Below are 17,676 nucleotides of genomic sequence, written 5' to 3'. Positions count from 1 at the left end.
TCAAACTCATTTCACTAATGTGGATGTAGCGTTGGTCTGCCAATCGTTCAGCTCGTTGTGTTTTAGGGACCACCCGCCGCAGATGTGACTGCTGACATTTTCATGCAATTCTACAGGTAAAATTGGTGTGCATTCGATTCGCAAATTACAGCCTCTGTTCGGAGGTGCTAAGTTCTCTCAGTCAGCGAAAGCTATTGGTGTGTCTGAGCCCTAAATCTACATTGAAATGACTGAAAACAAACCGAAACTGTGTAGAAATGATAACAGCCCTACAATTTGTAACTTCACTCTGTCCAGCTTGCAAACAACGACTGAAACAAAAGCTACAGAGGGAACATTGGATAAAAAAAACATTTTTTTAAACGGACAGAGGACTATTGCAAATTCTAATGACGAGAAAATATAACAACATTTCAGTGTAGCCCTCCAGATTCTCTATGAAAACTGAGTGCGGACCACAAGGCAAAACATTTAACCACATGTCCTCCATTCATGCAACTGACAGTCCTACAGCTTGTTATTATTTCCCCTTTATTTAACCAGGTAGGCCAGATCACCTTTATTTAACCAGGTAGGCCAGATCACCTTTATTTAACCAGGTAGGCCAGATCACCTTTATTTAACCAGGTAGGCCAGATCACCTTTATTTAACCAGGTAGGCCAGATCACCTTTATTTAACCAGGTAGGCCAGATCACCTTTATTTAACCAGGTAGGCCAGTTGAGAACAAGTTCTCATTTACAACTGCGACCTGGGCAAGAAAAAGCAAAGCAGTGCGACAAAAACAACAGAGTTACACATAAACAAACATACAGTCAATAACACAAAAGAAAAATCTATGTACAGTGTGTACAAATGTAGAAGAGCAGGGAGGAAAGGCAATAAATAGGCCATATAGGCGAAATAATTACAATTTAACATTAACACTGGAGTGATAGATGTGCAGATAATGAGTAGAGATACTAGGGTACGAAAGAACAAGAGTATAAGTAACAATATGGGGATGAGGTAGTTGGGTGTGCTATTTACAGATCGGCTGTGTACAGATACAGTGATCGGTAAGCTGCTCTGACAGCTGATGCTTAAAATTAGAGTTCTGATCTAACACTATATTCACAACTGACACAGGCCAACAGCTTGATCTAACACTACTAGAGGCCGACCGATTAATAGGGCTGATTTCAAGATTTCATAACAATCGGAAATCTGTATTTTTGGACACCGATTTGGCCAACATTTTTTTTACACCTTTATTTAATCTTTATTTAACTAGTCAAGTCAGATAAGAACACATTCTTATTTTCAATGATGGCCTAGGAACGGTGGGTTAACTGCCTCGTTCAGGGTCAGAACGACAGATTTTCACCTTGTCATCTCGGGGGATTCAATCTTGCAACCTTACAGTTAACTAGTCCAACGCTATAACCACCTACCTCTCGTTGCACTCCACAAGGAGACTGCTTACTGCATTCGTGTAACAGGCAAAGGTAAGTTGCTAGCTAGCATTAAACGTAAATTATAAAAAACAATCAATCAATCATAATCACTAGTTAACTACACATGGTTGATGATATTACTAGTTTATATGCGTTGCATATAATCTGACTGAGCATACAAGCATCTGACTGAGCGGTGGTAGGCAGCAGCAGGCTCGTAAGCATTCATTCAAACAGCACTTTCCTGCGTTTTGCCAGCAGCTCTTCGTTGTGCGTCAAGCATTGCGCTGTTTATGACTTCAAGCCTATCAACTCCCGAGATGAGGCTGGTGTAACCGATGTGAAATGGCTAGCTAGTTAGCGGGGTGCGCGCTAATAGCGTTTCAAACGTCACTCGCTCTGAGACTTGGAGTGGTTGTTCCCCTTGCTCTGCAAGGGTAATACTGCTTCGAGCCCAGGTAGGAGCGAGGAGAGGGACGGAAGCTATACTGTTACACTGGCAATACTAAAGTGCCTATAAGAACATCCAATAGTCAAAGGTTAATGAAATACAAATGGTATAGAGGGAAAGAGTCCTATAACTATAATAACTACAACCTGTTAAAAGGAACCACCAGCTTTCATATGTTCTCATGTTCTGAGCAAGGAATTTAAATGTTAGCTTTCTTCCATGGCACATATTGCACTTTTACTTTCTTCTCCAACACTTTGTTTTTGCATTATTTAAACCAAATTGAACATGTTTCATTATTTATTTGAGGCTAAATTGATTTTGATGCATTATATTAAGTTAAAATAAGTGTTCATTCAGTATTGTTGTAATTGTCATTATTACAAATACATTTTAAAAATCATCCGATTAATTGGTATTGGCTTTTTTGGTCCTCCAATAATCGGTCCTCCAATAATAGTGGGTTCAATCCCCGGTAGAATGTATGCACACATGACTGTAAGTCGCTTTGAAAAATCATAATATTATTATTATTATATATTATAATCGGTCGACCTCTAAACACAACTGACACAGGCCTACAGGTTGATCTAACACTATTCAACTGACATAAGCCTACAGCTTGATCTAACATTATTTGGATCAGGAAGGCTTGTGATGTCTTTACTAGCAAGAAAAAAAACGACATGCCATTACATTGGGACCTATTCAATCAAGCTGCTAATCAAGAAGGTCGGGGGTAAGGTAAAGAAAGATTCAACTAGTCCTGCAAGTCAGTAAATGTGTCAAATAGGCTTATTTATCCTAGAGCCACAGTTCTCTTTACCCAGTAGTAGAGACATTGTTTTCTTGATTAAATAAAACCAAATGCTTGTAGCAAAAGATGCATTTTGTTAACCAAATGTGACAAAACAGAGACAATGATCCATCCTTTAACACTACATTATCTAAAAGCTGCCCAAAACTCCACCATAATCCCAAAGGTGCTACAGCGTTGCACAGAAATCCTGATCTCCATAACCATTTCCCACAGTCACCATGGCAACCATGTGAAACGTAAATCCTGATTGACGGCCAACCGTGGCCTCACTGTTCTGAGTGACTGGCTCATTCCACAAGGACTGCTGATAGTGTCACTGGTGACGGATGAAGACCAACTGGCCTCACTACTCACCCTCACAGGGTTAACATAGCCATACTCTGTCAAGTGGACACTGACAACCCCTGCATCAACAGGGAAGCTTAAGAAAACATGAATTATGCCAGAGGAAAGGCACAGACCAACACCATAATGTAGGCTAAATAAAGTGCTGTTAAAAAGGCATGCCTTACACAAACACATTGTGATCATGTTAGCTTCATATAGCCTAGGTCTAGGCCTACCATTTCTTCAAATACAGTCGACTGCACCAGATGTGATAGCTTTCTCCAACATGGCCTCTGTATCTGTAATTCACTTCTAAATGGATGGATAAGTAAAGAAATATATACAGTGGGGAGAACAAGTTTTTGATAACCTGTAAAATCGTCAGTGTTTCCTAGTTACAAAGCATGTAGATGTCTGTAATTTGTATTATAGGTACACTTCAACTGCGAGAGACAGAATCTAAAAAAAAGTACATAAAATCACATTGTATGATTTTTAAGTGTGTGTGTGTATATGTATAGTTGACGTCACTCTTAATTATCCATAATGTCCATCTTATCCAAGAGACATTACGCTCTTAAAACACATGCCGACCACACCGCTTGCGTCACAAAATATATTTACACATACATGTTATTCAATCATAGCTTGCGCGATTCAACGAACAACTTCTTTGCCAGACGCTAAAATAGGATTTGGTTCTATTTGTGATGCTTGACGAGCTGCAAGTCCCACCTCTCCCATCTCCTCATTGGTTTTTAGGAGCATATACCCACGTGGGTGATTGAAAGATGAACTGAGGTCCACACTCCAGTCCAGCTGGTTGTGGTAATGCACCTTAAAGTTGGTTGCCAACCGCCATATAAAGCCCAAAGAAGAATCAGCCTGAAGTAGGAGAGATTACTAGAAACTAACTCGGTTTACCATTTTATCTGTGGATTAATTGTCGGAGTAGAGGACCTTATGCATTTCAGGTAAAATAAAAACCCAATGTTAATATCCCAGGACAAATTAGCTAGCAACAGCAAGCTAAGCTAGCTAAATTACCATAAATGTTGAATGCTTTCGACGTGTCCCCAAATTAATATAATTGGTTCAGAGTTTGTTTTTGATATTTCAACCTGCGTGTCCTGATCGCGTCTGGTATGGGGGGACAAAATCAAAGGTGCGCAATGGCCAGCGGACACGGTCTGGTCAGCTTTTTCACTGACTCCTATAAAAGCTCCACTAGCAGCAGGTTTTTAGCATGTCTGTGCTACTGCTGCCCTTCCAGGGGCTGTAAACAACTTCCAGAAACTCATTTATCATTCTCCTCCATGTTGCTGAGCATCGGGCTGGCTGGGTTGAATGGGAGCAGAGAGGAAGACACTGCCTCCTGTCTGAGCATCGTGATCCCTCTGCCCCTGCATCACCCCTCCCTCCAACACAAACCAGTAAATAATTAACAATCACATCTGCACTGCTCGTCTCCCCCTGTGATAAGGAACATGCAGGGGGAAATAAACCCAGCACAAAAGACTCTTCAGAGGGAGTCTGTGGAGATGAGATCAATAACGCCTCAGAGGCCTGAATTCTGATGATTCTCTTTGTGCTGCACACTGCCACTGACAAAAACACCGGGCCAAACAGTGTACACAACAGGACTTCAGCCAACCTGTTTGTGGAGAGAAAAGGCTGCTGCCTCTAATAGCTGGCCAAAACCTTTCATTTTCTAATTCCTCTGTCGCTGAGATGTAATTTAGGATCTGAAATTAAATGAAAAGAATCTGCACCATTTGGAAGGTCATTGCTGTGAAACGTTTGAATTGCTGCTCTCAGAAAGCGTGCTCAGCAGGCTCCTGCTTGTGTGAGGGGAGAGGAAAGCTTCAGCCTTGATACAATCTATTGCATCTTTTCCCCTACTTGAACAGACAAAGCCTTGTGGATCTTCTGATTGGAAACACTTTTTTAAAATTCAGTTGGCCACTTTCTCCAATGACTTCCGACCAGTGGAGGCTGTTGAGGGGAGGACGGCTCATTATAATGGCTGGAACAGAATGAATGGAATGGCATCAAACACATGGAAACCATTCCACATATTTTGCTCCAACCATTACCATGAGTCCGTCCTCCCCAATTAAGGTGCCACTAACCTCCTGTGCTCCAGACGCACTCTCAGCGTCTGCTTTAGCTGCTCTGACATCAGCTCTTCCGCTTTTGACACAATTGCACTCGCAGGCTTGTCCCTGCTGACCTAATGGAGATGGGAGGAAAGGAAGCAGGAGGCTTGTCCCTGCTGACCTAATGGAGATGGGAGGAAAGGAAGCAGGATGCATCCACATTATTCAGCTCTCAGGCTTGTCCCTGCTGACCTAATGGAGATGGGAGGAAAGGAAGCAGGAGGCTTGTCCCTGCTGACCTAATGGAGATGGGAGGAAAGGAAGCAGGAGGCTTGTCCCTGCTGACCTAATGGAGATGGGAGGAAAGGAAGCAGGAGGCTTGTCCCTGCTGACCTAATGGAGATGGGAGGAAAGGAAGCAGGAGGCTTGTCCCTGCTGACCTAATGGAGATGGGAGGAAAGGAAGCAGGAGGCATCCACATTATTCAGCTCTCAGGCTTGTCCCTGCTGACCTAATGGAGATGGGAGGAAAGGAAGCAGGAGGCATCCACATTATTCAGCTCTCAGGCTTGTCCCTGCTGACCTAATGGAGATGGGAGGAAAGGAAGCAGGAGGAGTTCACATTATTCAGCTCTCAGGCTTGTCCCTGCTGACCTAATGGAGATGGGAGGAAAGGAAGCAGGAGGCATCCACATTATTCAGCTCTCAGGCTTGTCCCTGCTGACCTAATGGAGATGGGAGGAAAGGAAGCAGGAGGCATCCACATTATTCAGCTCTCAGGCTTGTCCCTGCTGACCTAATGGAGATGGGAGGAAAGGAAGCAGGAGGCATCCACATTATTCAGCTCTACTTAACGGTAGACTCCCAAATGCGTGCTTTCATGGTAGCCTAACAATTCAACAGGTTTCAGTAAGGGCCGATTCACAGCAACCGCCACCTGGAAGTTTGGTAAAACTGGTAAACTGCCATTTGATGAGCCTACATGGAAGTGTGGTAAAACTGGTAAACTGCCATTTGATGAGCCTACATGGAAGTGTAGTAAGACTGGTACACTGCCATATGATGAGCCTACATGGAAGTGTAGTAAGACTGGTAAACTGCCATATGATGAGCCTACATGGAAGTGTAGTAAGACTGGTACACTGCCATATGATGAGCCTACATGGAAGTGTAGTAAGACTGGTAAACTGCCATATGATGAGCCTACATGGAAGTGTAGTAAGACTGGTACACTGCCATATGATGAGCCTACATGGAAGTGTAGTAAGACTGGTACACTGCCATATGATGAGCCTACATGGAAGTGTAGTAAGACTGGTAAACTGCCATATGATGAGCCTACATGGAAGTGTAGTAAGACTGGTAAGCTGCCATATGATGAGCCTACATGGTAGTGTGGTAGAACTGGTAAACTGCCATATGATGAGCCTACATGGAAGTGAGGTAAAACTGGTAAACTGCCATATGATGAGCCTACATGGTAGTGTGGTAGAACTGGTAAACTGCCATATGCTGAGCCTACATGGTAGTGTGGTAGAACTGGTAAACTGCCATATGCTGAGCTTACATGGTAGTGTGGTAGAACTGGTGGGTGGGTTGCAGCTGTGGCATTTGGCTGGCTAAACAGTGGTGGGGTCTAAATCATCCGACACCTTCATAATAGAGGGGTTGTAGCTCTATTTGCGGTTGACCTACTGTACTGCCCTTCGCCAGAACTGCAGAGCAAGCCTTTTGAAAAGACCCACGGAGGAAACGTCCCAGTGAGCAGTCTGTTGACCGAAGGCATGAGGCTATGTACCTCCCTCGGTGCTTGTCTTTTTCTCAGAGATCCAATTTCCCCCAGCAATCCATCAGACACCCATGTCAGGGTGGGGATGATATCTGGCCTGCACAAAGAGACACCTCTTTACAGAAAGGATTTGTCCACATTCTATTATTTGCACACAGAATGTACCAACTCTACAAGAGTTACCTTTAAAATGAAGTTGTTGTTCTACTTAGCCAGAGTCGGAGGAACTTGTGGATATAATTTGATGTCTATGCATGCAGTATGAAGGAAGTTGGAGATTGTTTTAACGCTAGTTAGCACTGGCTTGTGAAACTATGACTGGAAGTCTATAAGTATGCTAGTGTATGCTACTTTACCTGTTGACTTCCAGTTATTGCGCTAACGCTAGTTACTTGGCGAAACATCCTCTTAACTTCCTTCATAGTGCACACATAGACATAAATAGTATCCACAAGTTCCTCGACTCTGGGTAAGTAGAAAATTGAAGTATCCCTTTAATTAAAATGAGCTGATATAGGCTAGTCTCTACATCCTAATGTTAGAGGGTACCATCCGTGCAGACACTAGGGACTAGAACATGTAGCCCAGGCTAATCAGTCATGGATAACCAGACACCAACAGAACCGGAATAGAATCAGTGACGGCAACACTACTAGACTCATTCAGCCCTTCTCCCTGACCCGGTCTTACTGGAATGGAACGGATGTTAAAGCTACACACCCGGTTCTTACTTAGCAAAACACCACTCCCACTTTCAGTGAACAGTTCCAGGGTAAGAGTTTCTCAACAACACATTGGCTGTTTGAGTGCCATGAAATAAAGGGAGGTTTTTCTCACCACACAACACCAGTGTGCAAAAAGTCACAGGGTTACGATGCAGAGAAAGCTGACAGTCGTCAGCAGATTAAAAAGATATTCTGTGGCACCTGCCAAGAGCTTCCCAATAATTTACTGCGGCAGAGTAATAACCCAATAAAACCTCAATTGAATAGTGCAGAACCTGGCACAGGAGCAATTTTTCCCTGACTCCTGGTATAAGACAGGTCCCCGTCCAGAGAGCCAAACAGTAACCTCCATGTAATTGGATTGTGTGCTTGGAGCTGGTTACCAAAATAGAACTGCACAGGGAACTCCAGGTGATGGGAATCAGGAGCCTGCGGGTCAGCCAGCTTCCATATCAGCTAATGTCAACCTGGGGAGAACAAGCTCCCATTCACAGTGGGACTTCCATTTCCTGTGGCATGCAACAGAGCTCATTAAAAGTTGAGTCTGTCCACTACTGGTTTATGTGTCTGCAAGGCAGCAATGGTTACGGCTATATTGAGATACAATACTGCCACTATTAACTTGCTACTGCCTTTCTGCCACGTAGCTGGGAAGCTGTAAATCAATACGACAAGAGTAATGCTCAGCTGTCACATCACAATCTGACACATTTTTATCTGATTCAACTGTAGCATGTAGACTAACCAGACTCCCATCTTGTGTGTGAAGTGTCTACAGTGCTTTGAAAACATCCCCATTGCTCAGACGGTGGTGAAGTACACAGTCTAAAACCAAAGCGGTGAAAACACTTCAAGTAGGATATTTCCGGTATATTTTATCTCGTCCCAGAGTACACATAAACAAAGCAATATCATTTTGTGAGCGATGTTATGAAAAGTAATCTTTTCCATTGCCGGTTCTGTGTCTGTGTGGAAAAAGAACTGAAGCCAGACACCGCTGAACATTATCAAGCAATGCAGTGTCTTTTCAGCGGCACATGAGCCAAAAGGGGAGAATCAATATACTGGTTAATAATAGTGTAATGGTCGGTGCCGACCCATGGTCAGCTGCCTCATAATGTAACCCATCACTCACAATCAAATAGCTCCACGATGCTGCATAATAAAGAAGATTCTGTACTTTCATTTTCAATTCTGCCACTATGGCTGGGCTCGGGAGATAATGTGCTGCCACTATGGCTGGGCTGGGGAGATAATGTACTGCCACTATGGCTGGGGAGATAACTTACTGCCACTATGGCTGGGCTGGGGAGATAACGTGCTGCCACTATGGCTGGGCTGGGGGATAACGTACTGCCACTATGGCTGGGCTGGGGAGATAACGTACTGCCACTATGGCTGGGCTGGGGAGATAACGTACTGCCACTATGGCTGGGCTGGGGGGAGATAATGTACTGCCACTATGGCTGGGCTGGGGAGATAATGTACTGCCACTATGGCTTGGGCTCGGAGATAATGTACTGCCACTATGGTTGGGCTCGAGAGATGATGTACTGCCACTATGGCTGGGCTCAAGAGATAACGTACTGCCACTATGGCTGGGCTCGGGAGATAACGTACTGCCACTATGGCTGGGCTCGGGAGATAACGTACTGCCACTATGGCTGGGCTCGGGAGATAATGTACTGCAACTATGGCTGGGCTCGGGAGATAATGTACTTGAGTCAAATAACGTTTGTCATCACACCTCCAGTCCAAGGGGAAAATGCTTCAGTAAATTGAGCGAAGGCCTTCTGGCTAATGGACCTGAAGAGAAATTGTCTGTGGCCCTCATTTCACTGATCTCTTCCAGGCAGTTTATACAGTAGGATGTGGGGGTGGGGTGGAAGGGAGGGCCCTTCTACAGAGGCTGACAAGTTGGCAGAAACAAGAGCAACTCCATTAATAGGCTCAGCAGCGCCATTCAGACATTGTTCCACCATAACTGCAGGCAATCTCAGAGAACTCCCCAGACACAGGGAGACATTACTGCACCCCAGCCTTCTGCTTCCCTTTCTCTCCTGCTCAGTATGGTCCCTTCTTTCCTTCCCCCTCTCTCCCTTCTTTCCTTCCCCCCTCTCCCTTTGTATGGTCCCCCCCCCTTCCCCTCCCTCTCCTCCCTCCCCCTTCCCCCCTCCCCCTCCCCCGTCCCCCCCGTTCCTTCCTTCCCCCTCCCTCCCTCCGTTCCTTCCTTCCCCCCCTCTCTCTCCCTCCGTTCCTTCCCCCCCTCTCTCTCCCTCCGTTCCTTCCCCCCCTCTCTCTCCCTCCGTTCCTTCCCCTCTCTCCCTCCGTTCCTTCCCCCCCCTCTCTCTCCCTCCGTTCCTTCCCCTCTCTCTCCCCCTCCCCTTCCCCCCTTCCTCCCTCCGTTCCTTCCCCCCTCCGTTCCTTCCCCCTCTCTCCCTCCGTTCCTTCCCCCCGTCCTCTCTCCGTTCCTTCCCCCTCCTCTCCCTCCGTTCCCCCCTCTCTCTCCCTCCGTTCCTTCCCCCTCTCTCCCCTCCGTTCCTTCCCCCTCTCTCTCCCTCCGTTCCTTCCCTCTCTCTCCCTCCGTTCCTTCCCCCTCTCTCTCCCTCCGTTCCTTCCCCCTCTCTCCCTCTCCGTTCCTTCCCCCTCTCTCTCCCTCCGTTCCTTCCCCCTCTCCCCCTCCGTTCCTTCCCCCTCTCTCCCCTCCGTTCCTTCCCCTCTCTCCCTCCGTTCCTTCCCCCTCTCTCCCTCCGTTCCCCCTCTCCCTCCCTCCTCCCTCCGTTCCTTCCCCCTCTCTCCCCCTCCGTTCCTTCCCCCTCTCTCTCCCTCCGTCCTTCCCCTCCTTCCTTCTCCGTTCCTTCCCCTCTCTCCCCTCCGTTCCTTCCCCCTCTCTCCCCTCCGTTCCTTCCCCCTCTCTCTCCCTCCGTTCCTTCCCCCTCTCTCTCCCTCCGTTCCTTCCCCCTCTCTCCCTCCGTTCCTTCCCCCTCTCTCCCTCCGTTCCTTCCCCCTCTCTCTCCCTCCGTTCCTTCCCCCTCTCTCTCCCTCCGTTCCTTCCCCCTCTCTCTCCCTCCGTTCCTTCCCCCTCTCTCTCCCTCCGTTCCTTCCCCCTCTCTCTCCCTCCGTTCCTTCCCCCTCTCTCCCCTCCGTTCCTTCCCCTCTCTCTCCCTCTCGTTCCTTCCCCCTCTCTCTCCCTCCGTTCCTTCCCCCTCTCTCCCTCCGTTCCTTCCCCCTCTCTCTCCCTTCGTTCCTTCCCTCTCTCTCCCTTCGTTCCTTCCCCCTCTCTCCCTCCCTTCGTTCCTTCCCCCTCTCTCCCTTCGTATGATCCATTCTTTCCTTACCTCTGCCTTTCTCAATCTTTCCTTCTGGTCTACATTCAGACAATATTACATTCAAGGAAAACTCCCAGTTGATCTTTGCAGATGGTGTAAGGAATGTAAAGACATATACAAGCACGCTGTTGCAGCTGTTAAACGATGTAGAGCAAATGCATCAGCACTAAACCTGCACTGAATCAAACCTAATCAACTGACTTCAGATCCCCAAGTCAGACTGAAATGTGAGCAGCATGATCAGTGTTTCTCCTATATTTCATTTAGTAAAAGGGCTAAATAATTGTTATCTAAAGTCTTGTAAGCTAGGACATTTTTAATTGAACGTACTATTGTTTAAATGTAATTGTGATTTCTGCATAATTCAGTGTTGTCGACAGCGAGCATGAACAAAATCAATCAAATCCAGTAACGCCGGGCTGGTGATGTCATTAAGATCAAGAGATTCAATTCAACTGAGTTTCAAAGGATTTTTGGAGTAGAATGTCCTTTAACCTGTTAAGCCTAGCCCTGTTTACTGCCCCTTCTGGAGGAATTGAGTACCCATATAAAACAGGATACATTTGTCAAAAGTTGCTAATATATGCATATAAAAAATATTATCGAATAGAAAACACTCTAAAGCTTCTAAAACCGTTTAAATTTTGTCTCTATGTAAAGCAGAAGTCTCAGGGCATGCATTCTCCCAAAGTCTCTTTGTCATGGAAAAAGTTGGCCCAACTTTGACATCATCGTATACGCCTTCCCAAACAACTACCGCTCTGGGAACAGTTCCTACGTGTTCAGCGCGAAGCCTGCTTTCAATGGGGCTTCTCATTGTGAGAATCGCGCGCTCACGAGACGTTGAGCGTGCCGAAAGGTCTCGGTCACGTGAAAAAAAAGTGTACGATTATGCGCGCTCTGCTCCGGTGAAGTCTTTTCTTCAGGATCGATTAAAAGACATGTGTGTTTCGCTTCGTCCTCACAATTGCTGTACACCTTTATAACATGTTAAAGCTTAATTATGAACATAGTTTGACAAGTTTACTCGACATATAATATATATTTTTGACGTTTTGGTGCGCATCCACTTGAATTTTGCCTACATTTCGACCGAAATGTGGCTATTTTGAGAACCGAAAGACGCAGACTTGAAAACTAAACGCTGTTTTGGTAAGTATAATCCCTTCCAGGTCTTTTGATGGAAGAACAGCAAAGGTAAGGGAATATTTGTGTGTTAATTTTGGGTTTCTGTCGACTCCAAGATAGAGGAGGCATAATGATACATTTGGAGCGCCGACTCCTAGTATAGCCTAGTGAACTCAACCTGTAACGTTAAAAATAAATTGCATTTAGAAGAAGTGTATCTTCCTATACATATGTAAAACATGCATATTTAGTCAAAGTTTATGATGTGTATTCCTTGTTAGCTGACGTTATCTGCCGGAGCTATTTCATTTCTCCTGACATTTTAGTAGCATTTTTTGAACGATGAGTCATTGTAAACAGAGATTTATAGATATATATTGCAGATTATTGAAAAAAAAATGTACTGTGTAACATGTTATATTACTGTCATCTGATGAAGATTTCAAAAGGTTAGTGAAATGATTTTTTTTTTAAATCCTGCGTTTGTTGATTGCATATTTTTTCCTACTTGGCTATGCTAATGAGCTATGTCTGCGGTGGTGGTTTGACATAAATATGTGCTATGTTTTCGCCGTAAAACATTTTAGAAATCTGACTTGTTGCCTGGATTCACAACGAGTGTAGCTTTAATTCAATACCCTGCATGTGTATTTTAATGAACGTTTGAGTTTTAACTAATACTATTAGCATTTAGCGTAGCGCATTTGCATTTCCAGAGCTCTAGATGGGACGCCTGCGTGCCAGGTAGGAGCAAGGGGTTAAAACAGTAACCAGAAGTGACCTTTTCACAGTCATGGACTCTCCAAGTAATACCCCACACACCAATTGTGGAAATGAAGTTTGTTCTGAACTTGAACCTTATCCACGTTGATGGACAGGTCGACTCATGCTGCTTTTCAAGACCAATTTCTCACCGTCCCAAACTTTACTGTGAGTTGGCCAACAGAACAAGTTTTCCATCAAAGAGCTTTGGAACTTCAGAAACACTACCTAACCCAAAGAAAAATAATAACTGTGTGTAACAGAAACTCAGACAACTGAATAGTTAGCCTATCACCAGAGGTTTTCACTGCGAGGCCACTTTCTATGAAGAGATGTTAATACACATTGTATGCAGAACATAGGTCAGGGCCTACATGAGATTATTACAGTCTAAGCAAGACTACTTTTCCTAATAAATTGTCATGGCTGAAATAGGCTTCACATTGACAAAAATGTAGTGAGGCCGGAACGAACCAATAGGACAACGTACCTTAATATAGTAGCCTAAGTGGAGCAAGTAGTCCTACATCAAGCACCCTCTGGTCCTGGAGGACAGCATTATCCTAGACCATTTCACGTTTCCAAACTACAACAACACAGTAAGGAATACCAACTGCTATGTCCTGGAGGACAGCATTACCCTAGACCATTTCACGTTTCCAAACTACAACACAGTAAGGAATACCAACTGCTATGTCCTGGAGGACAGCATTACCCTAGACCATTTCACGTTTCCAAACTACAACAACACAGTAAGGAATACCAACTGCTATGTCCTGGAGGAAGGACAGCATTACCCTAGACCATTTCACGTTTCCAAACTACAACAAAAACACAGTAAGGAATACCAACTGCTATGTCCTGGAGGACAGCATTACCCTAGACCATTTCACGTTTCCAAACTACAACAAAAACACAGTAAGGAATACCAACTGCTATGTCCTGGAGTACAGCATTACCCTAGACCATTTCACGTTTCCAAACTACAACAACACAGTAAGGAATACCAACTGCTATGTCCTGGAGGACAGCATTACCATAGACCATTTCACGTTTCCAAACTACAACAACACAGTAAGGAATACCAACTGCTATGTCCTGGAGGACAGCATTACCCTAGATCATTTCACGTTTCCAAACTACAACAACACAGTAAGGAATACCAACTGCTATGTCCTGGAGGGCAGCATTACCCTAGACCATTTCACGTTTCCAAACTACAACAACACAGTAAGGAATACCAACTGCTATGTCCTGGAGGACAGCATTACCCTAGACCATTTCACATTTCCAAACTACAACAACACAGTAAGGAATACCAACTGCTATGTCCTGGAGGACAGCATTACCCTAGACCATTTCACGTTTCCAAACTACAACAACACAGTAAGGAATACCAACTGCTATGTCCTGGAGGACAGCATTACCCTAGACCATTTCACGTTTCCAAACTACAACAAAAACACAGTAAGGAATACCAACTGCTCATAAACGCAATCGCTAGGCCTATTCCATCACATCCACCTGGATGATTCTTCCTGGTGCAAGGTATCGGACCTTCATTTTACACCCAAAGAAACTGCATTACTTGCCAATACAGAATTAGAGGAATTCAAGCAAAGAGATCCTTCACTTGGTTGACAGGCCTCCTCATGTTCCATGTGTTAGCATACCTTTTTAACAGCTGGCAAAACAGCTTATCGCTAACAGCTCTAATCATGAGAAGAGAAGACATTTTCATAAAGGGAAACCTCCAATGCAATCTTGGCATGAAAATGAAAAACACATGCCTGCCTGACTACAAGTGCCTGAAAACCAAAAGGCTCTGCGTAATAGGCTACTTGAGGTAGCCAAAGTAAAATATTTACCTAACTCAAATAAAACCCACTTAAACATAATAACAAGAATTGATCTGATTGGGTTTGAACACAACCAAATGATAGCATGTATGGCTGGGAATTGCCAGGGATCTCGTGGTACAAAATTATCACGATACTTAGAATCGCAATACCATATCGGCGCCTAAGTATTGTGATTCAATGTTCCAAACCTAATGCTCTCCTGAAGAGGAACAGGAGAGAGTATAAAATTATTGTTTGATAAGTCATGGATATAAAAGTAATGAAAACATGTTGGCTCACTATTTAAAAAGAAGATGGAGAACAAGCTATAAGATTAAAAATAACTGAGTTTTGGCGCTGGTGCAGCTGTCTGGCGCTAATGCCACCTAGATTTATTTTTGTACAAATCAATATTTGGATTTAGAATATTGGTGCAATATTATCCAAAAGAATATTGCGTGCAATATTGTCCAAAATAATATTGAGATTTGTAAGTACCTGTGCAAAATCTCAACTGTATCGATATACACCCCCCCTCCCATTGGGCATCTGTTAATTGTGCTCATTTTATCAGGGTGGCAGGGTAGCCTAGTGGTTAGAGGGTTGGACTAGCAACCCTCTGGTTGCAAGTTCAAATCCCAAGCTGACAAGGTACAAATCTGTCTTTCTGCCCCTGAACAGACAGTTATCCCACTGTTCCTAGGCAGTCATTGAAAATAAGAATTTGTTCTTAACTGACTTGCCTAGTTAAATAAAGGTAAAATAAAATAGCATTCTGGTAACAGAATTTCCAGGGAGGCCGCTCGCTAAATATGCAAACAAAAATAAACATTTCAAAGACCGGCAATCCAGCTTATAAAGTTATACATGTATAGGTAGGTGCTGCAGAATGTACTTTTTGGTGAGTTTGGACACTTACAAGCGAATGTGAACAAGAGACATTGTCCAAATGAACAAAGTTTTGAAGACTGCTCGTCTGCTCTGAGGCAGCATGTACACACACACACACACACACACACACACACACACACACACACACACACACACACACACACACACACACACACACACACACACACACACACACACACGTGTCTGGAGTCACAAGGGAAAGGGAATGCCTGCCCTGCTCAGAGAAGAGGAGGGAGGGTCAAACAGGCTGAGAAAGAAGAGGATATCAAGATAGTGGCAGCTGTACGGATAACTTCTCCGAAAAGCTTTGACTTCTCAAAGACAGAAAGCTTAAACAATATGATGCACCATCATTAATTAAGTCACTTATTTAGATAACTAGCTAGTTAAACCTAGGGGGTCTCTAACACAGAATTCTTTATTATTCATAATACTCATAAGAAATCTCGAAGCGTTTTATAAACGCAGATCTAAAATGCTTCTTATTGTAATTTCTGCTGCCATCGGACCCATTTTGTGCTTCAGTAGAATGGCATTCTATCAGCAGACAGCGCTCTGACTGGTGTAGTCTACTTCTCTCTGGTAAAATGACAGATTAACTTCAAGCAAAACATTAGGAAATGTAGCTGGCTGCATTCTTTCTATAATAAACATTTTGCAATATGATGGACATGCATCATTTTAGCAAAAAAAAAATCCTTGATTTTTCATTGTCAGCTCATTTACTAATTCACTGTGGCTGCCAGCCAAATAGTGTTGCACTTCTGTTGTTATCTGATGAAAATGAAGCTATTTTCTGCCAAATGTGTTGCACTGATGTATTTTCTGTGAAGGGAAACAGGTTGCACGTCCCTGATCACTATATTTATGCAAAAAAACAAAACACTTTGCTTTCAATAGAAAGGCCGACGCCTGTCAATAGACAGCTTGACTTAGCTGCTCCCGCTTATACCATTGTGCTATTTACAAACAAGTGACTGGCTCTGGGGAACTATGGTAAAAGCCTCATGATGTAAAATAATGTGACAGGTGAAATGAAGAACGTGATCTCCTTTATCTCCCATCATATCGCACAAGTTGACTGCAGGGATTCACTTCAGTAGCTACAAATATAAAATGTATTGAAAAACTTCAAAAGAAATAGTTTCAAAGTATTGATGATGGTATTGAAAAACCATCCCATGGCTATTTCCAAATACACTGATATACGTTATAGAAAAGACCAAGCCTACCCCATTCAGCATGTTCAACATTTCAAAAAGCTCAGATGGGACAAAAAACACCTAGTTTCCTAGATTAAATGGATCAAACCCAGCAGATATCTTGAATAATTCCCATCCAGATTCCATAGTTCAACTTTATTCACAATAGACTTGATGGATTCACTGCATGAACGGGTTTGTGAGTGAGCAGCCAACAAGAGTCCATCTATAGATCTAGACAACAGAGACTCAAATGTGTGTCAATATTCTGAACAGGGCTGAATCTAGACTCTGGGCCCTTCACCAAACATAATTAATTTCCAACAGACTTGAGTCTTGACCAATTCAAGGGACATTCCCTGTGTTCAGCATGATAGGGTAGCCTAGTAGTAGCCTAGTGGTTAGAGCATTGGACTAGTAACCGCAGGGTTGCAAATTCAAACCCCCGAGCTGACAAGGTACAAATCTGTCGTTCTGCCCCTGAACAGGCAGTTTAACCCACTGTTCCTAGGCCGTCATTGAAAATAAGAATATGTTCTTAACTGACTTGCCTAGTAAAATAAAAAATTTTAAAAAGGACCAAAAAGGACCAAAAAATTACATTCATACCAGTATCTGGTCAATCAATACCGTACCTACAATTGGATTAAAGGACATGGGCCAAATCCCTCACTGGAAACAGACATTTCATAAGTCTGTATGGGGGACATCGAACATCTCACCTAACAACGAGGCTAAACAGAATGGTAAGTCAAATGTTAACAAACTGAATGGAGACTAGACCCTAGTATTTTTGGTATTTTATTATGATCCTGGGGTTCCTAGGCCTGGACAACAGCAGCATCTTCTTGATGTG

The 17,676-nt window shown here is 43.9% G+C and overlaps 1 pseudogene; it reads right to left on the bottom strand.

The window, feature by feature from the left end:
* LOC124035499 overlaps window positions 1-17,676 on the bottom strand; it is a 92,536-nt pseudogene that overhangs the window by 67,840 nt on the left and 7,020 nt on the right.

Source organism: Oncorhynchus gorbuscha, linkage group LG05 (genome assembly GCF_021184085.1).
Source record: "Oncorhynchus gorbuscha isolate QuinsamMale2020 ecotype Even-year linkage group LG05, OgorEven_v1.0, whole genome shotgun sequence".
NCBI lineage: Eukaryota > Metazoa > Chordata > Actinopteri > Salmoniformes > Salmonidae > Oncorhynchus > Oncorhynchus gorbuscha.
The sequence above is the reverse complement of the archived record's forward strand: the minus strand, read 5'-3'. Positions and strand labels throughout refer to the sequence as shown.